Genomic DNA, 15,392 nt, shown 5'->3' on the forward strand with positions numbered 1-15,392 from the left:
GGGAAGACGGACGCCACCCTCTGCCAAGCCTTCAGCCTGACCCTCACAGGGTCGGGGTTTGAGTGGTTCCGAAGTTTGAGGCCGGGAAGCATCTCGTCTTTTCGGGCCTTACGAGAGGCGTTCCTTGCCCGATTCGCCACCCTCGTGGCGCAAAAGAAACCAAAGACCCACCTCCTCTCTATCCGGCAAGGAAGAGACGAGACACTGAGACAATACCTCGCTCGCTTCACTGAGGAATCTCACAAGGTCGAAGGGTTCGACGACAGAGACGCCATCACGGCGATCACTGAGGGAGTCCGCACGAGCGACTTCCTCAAGTCTATTGTTGGCCAAGTCCCGCGGGACATGGCGGAGCTCATGACGAGAGCCCGCACACACATGGGAGTCGAGGACTATCTCGATGGCCGAGATGGCCGAAGGTCAGGAGGACAGGGGAGTCGCCGCCGCGACGAGCGAGACGAGGATCGCCCCGACACTCGTAAGAGGAGGAATAAGGGAAGCCAGGCCCCTAACGGTCGTTCCATCCTTGGGCCGAGGCCGCCACATGTCGATAGCTTCCGAAAGTTCTCGACATTTACTCCTCTGAACACTTCGCCGGAGCGAATCCTGGCTCTGCACCGTGACAAGCTGGGGAGCCCAACCCCTCTCACGAAGGATCCCGCCAAGAGGGATCAAAGTAAATACTGTGACTACCATCAGGATCATGGGCATCTGACATCCGAATGCTATCAACTCAAGCGTCAGATTGAGGCCCTGATTCAAGATGGGAAACTAAAAGAATATGTCCTTAGAACTATCGGGACGGCCGCGGCACACGGAGGCCGCCCGCGGCAAGAAAAGAAAGGTCCGGCGACGGTGACCGTCACGGACCGCGTGGTAAACGAAGAACCAGAGAGCTCACAACTTCACATCGTGGGCGCGATCTTGGGCGGCCCGGAGTTCGGAGACTCGGCCACGCAGAGGAAGAAGTACGCGCGCGAAGTTTCCCAAGGGAAAATAGCGCAGTACATCAACCACACGTACGAGGCCCCTCCTCCGGCCCCGTTCGAATCCATGTTCTTCACCGGCCAAGAAGCGGCACGAGTGCTCCATCCACATAACGACGCGATAGTCGTCTCTGCCCCCGTCGCCAACAACCTCGTCCGGAGAATCCTAATCGACAATGGGAGCTCCGCCGACATAATCTTCAAGTCGGCGTTGGACAGGATGAAGCTATCTGGGATGAGACCGACCCCGATCTCGACCCCACTCTTCGGCTTCTCCGGGGAGAGGGTCATGACGGAGGGAACTATCGACCTCCCGGTTACCTTCGGTACGCCGGGGGGGCTCGAGGTCACCCACATCGTGTCATTCCTAGTGGTAGACCAGCCCTTGGCATACAATATCATCGTCGGCCGCCCGACTCTCAATCGGTTGAAGGCCATAACGTCCACGTACCATCTAATGATGAAATTCCCGACCGAAAAGGGGATCGCCGTAATGCTGGGAGACCAATCAATGGCGAGGATGTGCTACATCCAGGGCGTGGACGGAAAAGGGAAAGGAATGATGGTAAACACCGTCTTCCAGCTCGGGGACAAATTCCCCTGCAAGATAGAGGAGGGAGGCACCTTCGAAGAGCTAGACCAAAGGGACGATGTCGAGCGTCGAAAGGTGGAGACACCGGACGACCTCGTTCCCGTCGTGTTGGACGACGCCAAGCCTGACCAAGTAGTCAAGGTAGGCGCCCAACTCCCATCTGAAGTCCGAACCGAGCTCGCCGCTTTCCTCCGAGAGCACAAAGATGTCTTCGCGTGGACACACGCCGACATGCCGGGGATCGACCCCGAAATCATGGTTCATCGTCTCAACGACGACAAGAGAGTGGCCGAGCGCGTCCAACCGCGGCGTGCGTTCAGTGGGGAGAGGTACCAAGCCATTGGTGAAGAAGTTGACAAACTTCTCGCCGCCAACTTCATCAGGGAGGCGGAGCACCCCAAGTGGGTGTCCAATGTGGTGATGGTCAAGAAGCCAAACGGGAAGTGGCGGATCTGTATCGATTACAAAGATCTCAACAAAGCCTGCCCGAAAGACAGCTTCCCTCTCCCGAGGATCGAGCAGCTCGTGGACGCCACTGCGGGCCACGAATTGCTAAGCTTCATGGACGCCTACTCAGGCTACAACCAGATCCGCATGCACGAGCCGGATCAGATCAAAACCACCTTTGTTACGAACCGCAGACTTTACTGTTACAAGGTCATGCCCTTTGGCCTCAAAAACGCGGGAGCGACGTATCAAAGGTTGGTGAACCGCATGTTCGCCAATCAAATTGGCAAAACTATGGAGGTCTACGTGGACGACATGCTTGTCAAAAGCCTCAAAGCCCACGACCACGTTCGAGACCTTAGGGAAATGTTCACGATCCTGCGACGCTACAAAATGAAGCTCAACCCCAACAAGTGCGCTTTCGGGGTCCAGTCTGGAAAGTTTCTGGGCTACATGGTGAGCCGCCGCGGGATCGAGGCCAATCCTGAGAAGATTAAGGCGATCTTAGAGATGTGGTCGCCACAAAAAGTCAAAGAAGTTCAAAGCTTGACGGGAAGGATCGCCAATCCTGAGAAGATTAAGGCGATCTTAGAGATGAGGTGCCAACCGTTCTTCAAGGCACTAAAGAAGACCGACGGGTTCGTGTGGATGGAGGAGTGCGAGGAAGCATTCCGCGATATGAAAGCCTATTTCACCTCCCCCCCGTTCCTCGCGAAGCCGAAGAATGGCGAAACCTTGTACCTCTACCTCGCGGTTTCCGATAGGGCCGTGAGCGCGGTTCTCATACGCGAAGAAGATGAGGTACAATGGCCGGTCTATTACGTTAGCAAGGCGCTCCTCGACGCTGAAACGCGATACCCGGAAATCGAGAGACTGACCCTCGCCCTCGTCATGAGCGCGAGAAAGCTCCGGCCTTACTTCCAAGCGCACCCCATTGTGGTCCGCTCGGGACATCCTATCGAGAAGGCCCTTCAAAAAGGGACCTCCTCTCGAATGGCGATATGGTCCCAAGAGCTGGGCGAGTATGGGATCGAGTTCCAGCCGAGAACCGCCATTAAGGGTCAGGCCCTCGCCGACTTCATCGCCGAATTCACAAGCGCGCCCCCGACTGACGAGGGCAACGAGAATAGTAAGAGCGCGAAAGAGAAGAAGGACGACCACAGCGAGTCGTCGAAGAAGAGAACCAACGACCCGATAGGGCCGGTCTGGGACTTGCATGTGGATGGCGCGTCAAACGCCCGGGGGGCTGGCGCCGGCGTTGTGCTCACAAATCTCGATAGGGAAAAACTGAGATACGCCCTGCGGTTCGAGTTCAAGGCTTCCAACAACGAGGCAGAGTACGAGGCTCTGATCGTTGGCTTGGAGCTAGCGAACAAGTTAGGCGCCCAAAACCTGCGCATCCATTGCGACTCGCAATTGATTGTGAACCAGGTTAAGGGCGACTACGCCGCGAAAGAGCCACACATGATCGCATACTTGTCCAAGGCCCAAAAGAACCTAGAGGCCTTGTCGTGGTTCGAGATCGTCCAAGTTCCCCGAGAGGCGAACATTGACGCTGACACCCTGGCCCGCCTCGCATCTGGGATAGACGAGGAGGGCGAAGGTAGCGTCCCGATCGAGGTATTGACCCGACCCTACGTCTCGAGAGGCGACGTGGGGGTAGTTGACGAGACTCCGCCTCCCTCATGGATGACTCCGCTCGTGGAATTCCTTAGGCGAGGAGTCGTCCCCGAAGACAAAGAAGAGGCCAGAAAGCTGAGAAGCTTGGCGCCGAAGTACACAATGAGGGAGGATAACTTGTTCAAGAGAGGCTACTCCATGCCCCTTCTCCGCTGCCTGACCGAAGTCGGGGCGAGGAAGGCGCTCCGCGAGGTGCACGAAGGGGTGTGCGGAAACCACGCCGCTGGGCAATCGTTGGCATTGAATCTACTGAGACTTGGATATTTTTGGCCGACCTTGAAAAAGGACTCCCACGAGTGGGCCAAAAAGTGTGATAAGTGCCAAAGGTTCGCCCACATCCCGCGTCAAGCACCGGCCCCATTGTGTCCAATCATTGTGCCGCGACCTTTCGCGAAGTGGGGAATCGACCTCATCGGTGAGCTACCTACGGCCCCGAGGCAATACAAGCACGCAATCGTGGCCATCGATTACTTCACAAAGTGGGTAGAGGCTGAGCCGCTAGCGAAGATCACTGAGGCGAACACGACGAGCTTCATTTGGAAAAGCATCATCTGCCGCTTCGGGATCCCCGCGTCAATTGTAACCGACAACGGGAAACAATTCGACAACGCGCGCCTCCGAGAAATGTGCGAACAACTGGGCATTAGCAGGACTTTCTCCTCTCCCCGCCATCCTCAAGCCAACGGTCAAGTCGAGGCGGTTAACAAGACAATCAAAGAGAACTTGAAGAAAAAGCTGGAGGAAAGAAAGGGGGCTTGGGCCGACGAGCTCCCCATGGTCTTATGGGCGTACCGCACCACCGCTCGAAATACGACCGGCGAAACCCCCACTACAACAAATCTCACCATTACCGACGATTTTTTTCGTCGCTAATGACCCCATAATCGTCGCTAAATCTCTTTAGCGACGATTTTAGCGACGATTTTTATCGTCGCTAAATGTCCGTGCCTAAATATATTTAGCGACGAATTAATCGTCGCTAAATATTTACCGACGATATTACCGACGATTAAATCGTCCCTAAATGTTTAAACTAGGAGTTTTTTTTAATTATTTAGCGACGATTTAATCGTCGCTAATTCCCGCGGGTGATTTTCGCGCGCGAATTAGCGACGATTAAGTCGTCGCAAATACGTTAATTTTTTAATAATTAGCGACGACTTTGTCGTCGCTAATTACAAACTTTTTTTTTTTCAATTTCTAAAATTATTAATTTTTATCGTCGTTAATTATTTATTTTTTATTTTGTTTTTCGTTTATGAAATTCTAACATTAAAAATCAAATAAAAATCAAATTATATTATCGAAATGAACTTATATATAAAATACGATTACGATTTCGATTATCGACAAATATGTAAATAAAAATCTACTATATACAAAATATGTAATAAAACACTAGTCGCGACCTTTGCTTCGTCGTCCCGCCACTCGTTTTCCCCCGCCTCGATGTGAAACGCTCTTCTGCTGGCGCTGAAACTCTGCATGGTGCGGCACAAAATCCTTGTCAAGACAAGTCACACAACCAAACACGAATCAAACTATAACTTGTCACAAAATCCTTAGACTTGTCATAAAAATTTCTAGACTTGTCATTAAAATTTTCTAACTCGTCATAAAATTTAAATTTCAACTTCAAGATTAACTAGCAAAAAGCCGAGCCCGAACAAAAAAAAAATCAATCTCAAATCATTATTCATTGATTTCAAAACTCAACTGTCAAATCCATTTTCAAATTAATTCCTAATCCAATCACAACTTCAAAAATCGAACGCGAAACGGAATAATCACATTTCATCAATCTCATCAAAATCACAAACAAGCGAATCCTCATCAAAATCACCAAAATAAATAACCCGCGGCTCAGAATCACAAAACGCAATCGGTCAAGACAAGTCCTCGGCCAAAAATAACAACACGGCTAACTCAAATCCTCGGCCAAGATAACACATGGCAAAAACGAGCACTCGGCCAAGACAACAAACAAGTCTCAATAATTCGAAATTCACAACAATCATCACAGCCTCATAATCAACAGAATTTTAAATAGCATTCCAAACAAAACCTCAAAATTCACATGTCCAACACAATTCCAAACCAAAATTCGTCCAAAAAATTCAACAAAAATTAAAACATGCCCTACAATCATCACCCAACCATTAAACACTCTCATAAACGTCTCATGATCACAAACAAGCCTTAAGAAACAAAAAAGCCCCAAAAATTAACAAATATTTATAAAACTAATTTCAATATTTATAAAATTTATAACAAATATATAATTCATTTATAACTAATTACTTCATTTATAATTTATAAAATTTATAACAAATATATAATTCTAAAAATATAAATTATGTAAATATAACTAATCAAAATAAATTTATAACTAATATATAACTAAAGTTATATATATATATATATATATAAATAACTAATATATATAACTAATTAATATATTAATCCTATATATATATATATATATATATATATATATATAAAGTTTTAAAAAAAAAAAACTTACCGATCACGTACGGCGAGGGAGAGCGCGCGCGGCCAAAGAAGAGGAAGCGGCCAAGGACGGCGTCGGCGGGGAAGTGGCTATGGCGTCGGCGGCAGAGCGGCGGAGCGCGGCGGAGGAGCTGCAATGGGAGAGAGAGAGGCCGGTAAGGAGAGAGATGTGAGGAGAGAGAGAGAAGTGAGGAGAGAGAGAGAGTTACCGGGTACGACGAGGTCGGCGTCGGCGGCACACGGCGGAGGAGGGCACGGCGACGGCGGGAGAGAGAAAAAGAGAGAGAAATCGATTTAGGTTTGAGAAAGAGAAATGGGGAAGCTGGGTCGCGATCTGGTATTTAAAGACATTTAGCGACGATAAATTCGTCGGTAAAAGAACTTAAATCGATATTTCATTTAGCGACGATAAATTCGTCGCTAAATCATTTCGTTGTAATTAAATGTGAGGGTTTTTTCCCTCTTTAAAATTCGTCAAAATTCAAAAACATTTAGCAACGATTAAATCGTCGCTAAATGATTAAAATTCGTCGCTAAATCATTTCGTTGTAATTAAATGTGAGCGATTTTTCCCTCTTAAAAATTCGTCAAAATTCAAAAACATTTAGCGACGATTTTATCGTCGCTAATTGTATAGCGACGACAAAAAAACATTTAGCGACGATATTATCGTCGCTAATTATTTTCCCGGGAACTTAGCGACGACAAAAAAGAATTAGCGACGATAAATTCGTCGCTAATTATCTTTGCCGCCAAACTTTAATATTTTTGGCACCAAAAAATTAGCGACGATAAAATCGTCGCTAAAAGGGTGATTAGCGACGATTTATTAGCGACGATTAAGTCGTCGCTAATAGTTTCGTCGCTAAATGTGGTATTTCTTGTAGTGCCCTTTCGCTCTCGCATTCGGCGTCGAGGCCGTGGTACCCGTCGAGACCAAGCTATCAACCTTGCGCATCGAGGAGTACGAAGAAGCCACCAACGACGACGCAATCAGGATCGAATTAGACCTCATAGACGAGAGGAGGTCGGACGCATTCACCCGGCTTGCTGCGCAAAAGAGGAAGGTCGAGAAGTACTACAATTCCAAGGTCAAGCTACGGAAGTTTGCCGACGGGAGCCTTGTCCTTCGAAGGGTGTTCCAAAACACCAAGGTGCAAGGTGCGGGAGTTCTAGGCCCCACCTGGGAAGGCCCGTACCGTGTGCGCCGAGCCATCCACAACGGCACGTACGAGCTCGAGAACCTGGAGGGACTCGTGTTCACGCATCCATGGAACGTGGAGCACCTTCGGCAATATTACAAATAGATGCCCTCTCACTCACTCTACGTTTTGTTGTTTTCATGTTGTTTTCAATTTTTAGAAAAGACAATTTTAAATTTCAAGTTTGGCCAACGGCCTGGGATGTAATTTTTGAACCATTTCAATAATTTAATGAATTACATTTCACTTCAAAACATTGTATCCTAGTTTCAAGCCTCCTCTACGAGCACCCAAGAAACTCGGGGGGCTAAGGAGGATAAGGTGAGGGTAACAAGCCCGCCTACTCCACTTTTCACGCACCAAGCGGTAACAAAACACCCATAAATCGGATCCGCGCACCGGACCTCCGACTTCGTACCCTCCTCGTGCGACGCTCTCGCACGAGTTGAGGCCGTACGCCGAGAGACAGCGAAACGTCGACAAGTTGGATCCACGCACCGGACCTCTGACCTCGCATGTCTTTTGCTGCGACCCTCTCGCGCGACGATGCACCTTGCACACCGATAGGCAGCAAGGCATCGATGGATCACGTCCGCGCACCGGATTGTCGATCCCGGCAGTCAAAACCCGAAACGTGACACGCGTACCGACAAGTACCATGTTCACTGGGAACTGCAAGCTCATCTCGATACGCACACCGATAGGTTGCGTACTCGCCGGAAAACGAGCGCGATGACCACCTAGCTCGCACGCACCGATGGGTAGCACGTCGCGAAGGGACGGTCGAAAATCGCACCCACCGGACGAAACTAGTCTAGCTAGCGTCCGCGGGAAACTTCGCCACCATATGCGGCAGTGAGCCGTGCAAACCGGCCACGCTAAACATAGTAAGCCGGGCTCGTAAGACACGTACTATTCAAATTGCGCAAACCGATAAACTGAGCATGACAAATCGAGAAAATAAGACGCATAACGAATCGAAAAACTTCAATCAAAGCAAGACAATGTCGCACAATCAAACCGGCAAGGAAAACACAAAAGTACGACGCGTGCCAAACAAATGAAAATCCGAAAGTAAACACTACGTAAGCGCTAAACAAGTGCGCGAAAAACCAAGGAAAAGTTGACTACTCCGAGCCGAAGTCAACTTGCTCTTCATCTCCCTCGGGGCCAGGAGCGCCAAACCCGCCAACGGCTTCTCCGTCAGGCTGGCGGGTCGTCGACTGTGCAGCCTCGGCAGGGATTTGTGGATGCAGGTCGTCCTCCGGCGGCTCGTCATCATAAAGAGGGAACATGGCGTTGAAGAAGGAAAACGTGGTCCCACGAGACGCGTTCTCCTTCGCGGTCGCATCTCGGACTCGCCTTGCCGCTTCGTAACGGGCCGCCTCCAGCGCCAAGTCCCAGTCGTCCTCCAAGTCCGTCTTGGATCGCACGGCGTCTTCCTTCTCCTCGACGAGGGTCTGCATCTCCGTCCGTAAGGTGTCCCTCTCCCTCTCGACCTTGACCCGAGCGATCTCGCTCGCCGATAGTCGAGCATGGACGATGCTCAGCTCCGCATCCCGGCTCGAGAGTGCCGTCTGAAGTTTCTTCGTTTCCCCCAGGAAGGTGTCGGCTGCCTGCTCCGCCTTCTCACGAAGCGCCTTCTCGGTAGCCAATTCCCCGCGAGCTCGCTCTAGCTCCCCCTCGAGCGCCTCAAACTCTTGGGCGGTGCGAGCCCCCGCTAGGGCGGCAGCGTGCGCGGCCGCCATGCTCGTCTTCTCCTTCTCCATGATCTGCATGCGACGTAGCATATCTCGGAGAATGCGGTCGCTCCGCTCTTGGCGCGCGAGCATCTGCAAGCAAATGAAACGCGGATAATTACAATAAGCACGACAGTCATACATAACACAAGGAAACGAGTCATACCTTTCGGGCGTCGCCGATCCCGTTCTGGAAGTGCTCAAGATCGCTCGTCGTCAGCAGACCCTTGAAATCCCGCAAGGAGGTCTCAAGGATCCCTCGGGAGCATTGATCTCTCAACTCTGTCGCCTCCGCTAGGAGCATAGAGTCCAAGCTGTCTGACACCGTCGATGTGTGAGCGCGTTTGTGGCCGGACGGTGACCCGAGAGAAGCCGACGATGATGGTCGCTTGTTGGAGGAGATCGCTTCATTCCTCGCCCGCGATGGCGACCCCTCGCGACGGACCTCAGGTGGAGGACGAGCCACGATCGTAGCATCGTCGGTGGGCGTTGCTCTCGGCATTTGTGCACGCGGTCGATGACGTCGAGCCATGGTGCCTGCAGAGAAGAAAAGAGCGTCTGTCAGTTAAAACACAACGATAAGCATAAGTAATGGAAAACAGCGATAGCACGATAACGCAAAAGTATATGCGCGGCCAGTACCCCCCGCGTCGGGGGAAGGAGCTGACGAACCCCCAGCCTCGGACTCGGGATCCTCCGTGGCCCCCGCGTCGGGGCCAGGGCACGAAGGAACATCGTCGCTAGGCACGAACCACCCAGTCCTCGCCATTAGGTCTGGGGACTCGAAGAGCGTTCCTTGCCGCCTCGATTCCGGGACCGCTCTAATCACCGCGTCGAGCTCGGATCCTTCGATGTCACCAGCGGGTGGGAAGTCGGCCACATGACCGAAGACGAGGGGCGCGACCCCGAAAGCCGATTCGGACACCCACACCCAGGGGTATCTGTGCTTCGAGTTCACCTAGGTGAGAATGGCGAGGCGCTTGCGATGCGACGCCAGGTATAAGCTGTTGGAATCGATCTAGGGTTTGAGAAAAAGTTTAACGCTTCGTTAAGCGGCGGAATTTTAAAAATTTTCTTTTTAAGTAAAACTAGTTTTTACTAACCTAGACAAGAGCATATGCATGTAAATAAAAACTAATATGAGCTATAAAAGTTTCTAACCTCTTTGATGCTTGAACGTTGATGAGCCTTTGGAAGGTTGGCAACGTTCGTCTCCCCTCGCAGCACGTCTCTCTTTTCTTTCCTCGGGAACTCGAGCAACCACGATAGTTTCTATCACTAAATCACTCGAAAAGAAGGAATTAGTGAGTGGGCACTTTTAAACACTACGACTTGAGAACGAGTCTCGAAGTCGCAGAGCTAAAGACTAGGTCGAGTGAGGACCTAGGTGCCAAGACAAGAGAAAACCGAAAATAAACTAGAGAGAGAGAGAAGAGGACTTCGGCCAAGTTCTAGAGAGAGAGTCTCTCAAATCTCTTAAACTTGGATGAATGAATTGTGAGGAAATGGGGCTCCTATTTATAGGAGAGGTCTCACCTTCAATAAGGTAGTTTCCTCTTCTATAGAATATCACATATTCATGAGCAAAAATCCTTCATTTCCCATTTCATGTTGGGCGCCCAAGGCTGCCTCCTAGAGGCTAGGATTTGTTTCCTTTTTTTGTTCCTTGGCTTTCCCTTTTCTCACTTGGCCGAATTTCCTACAAGCATGTGTGGGAAATTTGTTTCCTCTTTTTCTTTTGGCAAATATCTAAATACATTTATGCACAAAATAAACTCTCTTTCCTTGGGTATTATGGGCGCCCATTTCACTTCTAGAAGGAGCTTCTAGAAGCTTCTTCATTTATTCATGAGAACATGAAAAAGGCCCATTAAGAGTTTTCAATAAAATTCTTATGAAATGAAATTAATTCACAAGGCCCAATTAATCATATTATGGCCGAGTGACATTAAGTCATCAAATGAACTTGTCAAAATTTATTGACATCCATTTCATCCTTATGTCTCAAAAGACAAAAATACCCTTTTAACTATTTTCGTTCTTGTTTTGGCTTAGCTTCCAGTTTAACTATTCCTATCGATGTGATTCGTGACAGTGACCTCATGGACCCAAATGAACAAAGCTTTAGCTAAACACTTGGACTCAAAAGTTCACAAACCTTTTCCAAGTTTAGCTTAATGCCAACTGACTCCACTAAAGAGTTGACACTGAAAATCTCTCGGTTCAAATGAATTTGTTTTCTACTCAAGAATTCGACCTAATTATAATGAGCGGATCCACTGAATATTATCTATGCTACCCTTCATGAATGTCATCAGCTAGTCGGGATTTACTAAATTACCATTTTACCCTTCTAGCTGTTATTTCCTCAACTCCTTTGTCGCTTGTGAATAAGTTAGAAACAATGTATTGACGAGGAGCTAACAAGTCACATTGTTTCATCCAAAAGAGTCAGGACTCAATTTGGACACTGGCCAGTTCATTTATTCACACTCCAAGGAACAAAGCATGAGGTGACATACATTGCATTTCAGCAATCTTGTACATGAATTCCATATCTATGAGAACTTCACAAAGTTACTCATGACATACTCACAACTTAGTATTTCACCAATAGGCCCTGTTCGGAATGACATAGTGAGTCCGAACTCTGACTTTCTCAAATGAGAATACTAAGGTGTGAAATGGCATGTCTCATTTCAGGATTAAGGTAAGCATGATGCAATTCATACATAGTGACTTCGAGACATAAGAGGTTAAATGGTTTGTTCTTATCTTGTCTCTAGAAGTGCACTGGTCAATTCAGTACCTTCGGAAGATACCTAGAAGAACTATAGAGTTCCTAACTCTCAATGCCTCATAACCAGACATCATAGATTCTTCTAACAATCATACTGAGGTCAATAGTCCTTTGACCCTAAGATTGCGAATATATCGTTTTAAGCAAACTACGAAGAGTTTGTTCATGCAAATCTACATTTGTCTCTTCGTAAGTTGTTAAGTTTGTTTATGGACTAAAAGACTATGGTTTTATCATAAAGCTTCAGACAAGGAAGATTGAATGAACGTTTCAACTTTATTAATGAATGAATAGGCAATTACAAGCAAGAGTCTTCGTAAGACTATATGACATCAAATGTACATAAATAGACACTACTACTCTTCTTGTGGGCACCATTGACAACAAACTCCCACTTGACTCAAAGAAGATGTGAGTAGTCCTACATGCCTAATCCCTCACGATGTTGGTCGAAGACCTTGTTCGCTAGGGCCTTGGTGAATGGATCTTCCAGAGATCTACTTCACCTCCACGTCTCCGCGTTGCGCGATCTCTCGAATCAAATGGTATTTCCTCTCAATATGTTTAGAGTGCTTATGGCTTCTAGGTTCCTTTGAGTTAGCGATAGCCCCACTATTATCACAATAAAGGGTCATGGGCTCGTCGACGTTTGGAACAATTTCCAAATACTTAAGGAACTTTCTAAGCCATACAGCCTCTTTGGATGCTTCACAAGCAGCCACATATTTTGCTTCCATTGTGGAGTCAGCAATGCAAGATTGCTTAATACTTGTCCACACAACAACTCCACTATTAAGGATGAACACAGATCCCGAAGTGGATTTCCTGGAATCTTTATCCGCTTGAAAATCGGAGTCGGTATATCCCGTCATAGTCAGGTCAGTACCTGAGTATGTAAGCATCAAGTTCCTACTTCTTCGAAGATACTTAAGAACATGCTTAACAGCAATCCAGTGCTCGGGTCCAGGGTTGGATTGGAAACGACTAACTACGCCAACGGCGAAACATATATCAGGTCGGGTGCAAAGCATAGCATACATGAGGCTTCCTACGGCAGAGGCGTAAGGAATTTTCCTCATGTCTTCAATCTCTTGTGCAGTCTTGGGAGACTGGTCCTTAGAGAGTGAAACTCCATGCCTAAAGGGTGCTTGACCCCTCTTGCAGTCTTGCATCGAGAAGCGATCCATCACCTTATCAATATAAGATGCTTGAGAGAGCGACAGGGTCCGGTTTTTCCTATCTCGAAAGATTTAGATTCCCAGAATGTACGCGGCTTCTCCTAGATCCTTCATATCGAATTGCTTTGCTAGCCAGACCTTAACCTCAGATAACTTACCCACGTCATTACCAATGAGTAGTATATCATCGACATATAGTATCAGAAACACAACTTTGCCTTCGTGTATTAACTTGTAAACACAAGGCTCATCTATTGACTGTTCAAAGCCGAAGCTCTTTACAGTTTCATCGAATCTAATATTCCATGACCCAGATGCTTGCTTTAGTCCATAAATGGATTTAAGCAACTCACAAACCTTGGTCTCTTGACCTTTATCCACGAAACCGTCTGGTTGAGCCATGTAAATGCGCTCGTCAAGATTGCCATTTAGAAAAGCTGTCTTGACATCCATTTGCCAGATCTCATAGTCGAGAGCTGCAGCTATGGATAGGAGTATGCGGATGGATTTAAGCATCGCGACTGGCGAGAAGGTTTCTTCATAGTCAATCCCTTCTTGTTGGGTATAACCCTTCGCCACAAGTCGTGCTTTGAACGTCTCAACGTTCCCATCAGGACCCCTTTTCTTCTTGTATATCCACTTACACCCTACGGGTTTAATCCCTTCAGGAAGGTCTACAAGTTTCCAGACTTTGTTGACATACATCGAGTGCATCTCAACTTTCATGGCGTCAAGCCAAAGGTTTGATTCAGAACAAGCCATTGCTTGGCTATAGGAAACAGGATCATCCATGTCGGAGACGGCTACAAGAGAGTCTCCATAAGACATGTACCTGTCAGGCTTTTGAGTAGCCCTCCCACTACGTCGAAGTACTACTTGACGAGATTCTGATGAGTTAGGTTGTGTTTCAGTTGGGGTAAGAACAGTTCTTACAGACGAGGTAGAAGCTTCCTCACCCAACTTTTCTTCAAGCACAATTTTGCTTCTAGGTTTCGCATCCTTCATAAAGTCCTCCTCAAGGAAACGAGCATTCGTGCTAACGAAAGTCTTATCGTCCTCGGGACTATAGAAAGTAAAACCTTTGGTTTCCTTCGGATATCCTACAAACAGGCACAATTCTGACCTACTAGCCAACTTGCTAGTCTTTTGCCTCAGCACGTGTGCAGGGCAACCCCAAATTCGGATGCGGCCAAGATTCACTTTACGGCCAGTCCATCGTTCATAAGGAGTACCAGGAACCGTTTTGGACGGAACTTGGTTCAGAATGTAGGCGGCTGTTTCGAGGGCATATCCCCAAAAGGAAAGCGGGAGTGATGAGTAACTCATTATTGATCTAACCATCTCCATAAGAGTTCGGTTTCTTCTCTCTGACACTCCGTTTTGTTGAGGTGTGCCAGGCGCGGTAAGCTGAGAAGCGATACCTTCTTCTTTAAGAAAGTCATCGAACTCTCCAGACATATACTCACCACCTCGATCAGATCGAAGGGTTTTGATCACTTTGCCAGTTTGCTTTTCCACTAAAGCCCTAAAGACCTTAAATACGTTAAAGGTCTCGGATTTGTGTTTAAGCAAATAGACAAAACCATATCTTGAGTAGTCATCAGTGAAGGTAACGAAGTATTCGTATCCTCCACGTGCCTGTTGGTTGAGCGGACCACATACATCAGAATGTATTAGTTCCAGCAACTCAGTGGCTCTTCGACCCTTATCGGAGAAAGGTCGCTTAGTCATTTTTCCTTCTATACAGGATTCACAAGTAGGTAGTGAGCCTATTGCAGAGGCTTGGAGTGGACCATCCCTCACAAGTCTCTTAATCCTATCTAGACTGATATGACCAAGTCTTAAGTGCCAGAGGTATGTTGATTTTGTTAGATCGGAGGATTCAGAAAGTTTGATCCTCTTTGGCTCCCTAATTAGATCGTCATCTATTTCGGTGTCTAAAAGAGAAGGTTGAGTGGGATAGATGAAAAAAAGACCATTCTTCATACATGCATAAGTGACGAAAGAATTAGAAAAAGAAATACGAATTCCATTCTTTATAAACTTTAAACAATAATCTTGCTCGAGAAGACGAGCAACGGATATTAAGTTCTTCCCAAAGGTAGGAACAAAATAAACATTATTCAAGTTTAAAGTGCGGTCTTCAAAAGACAGCGTCACGGATCCCACAGCCTTCGCGGACACCAGGCTCCCATCACCCCATTTGAAACAGAACTCGCCTTCCTCTAAGCTTTTGGTTTTCTTAAAACCATTCAAG

This window comes from Urtica dioica, chromosome 5 (assembly GCF_054948205.1).
Source record: "Urtica dioica subsp. dioica isolate 48M chromosome 5, U.dioica_male_clone48M_v1_H2, whole genome shotgun sequence".
Taxonomy (NCBI): Eukaryota; Viridiplantae; Streptophyta; class Magnoliopsida; order Rosales; family Urticaceae; genus Urtica; species Urtica dioica.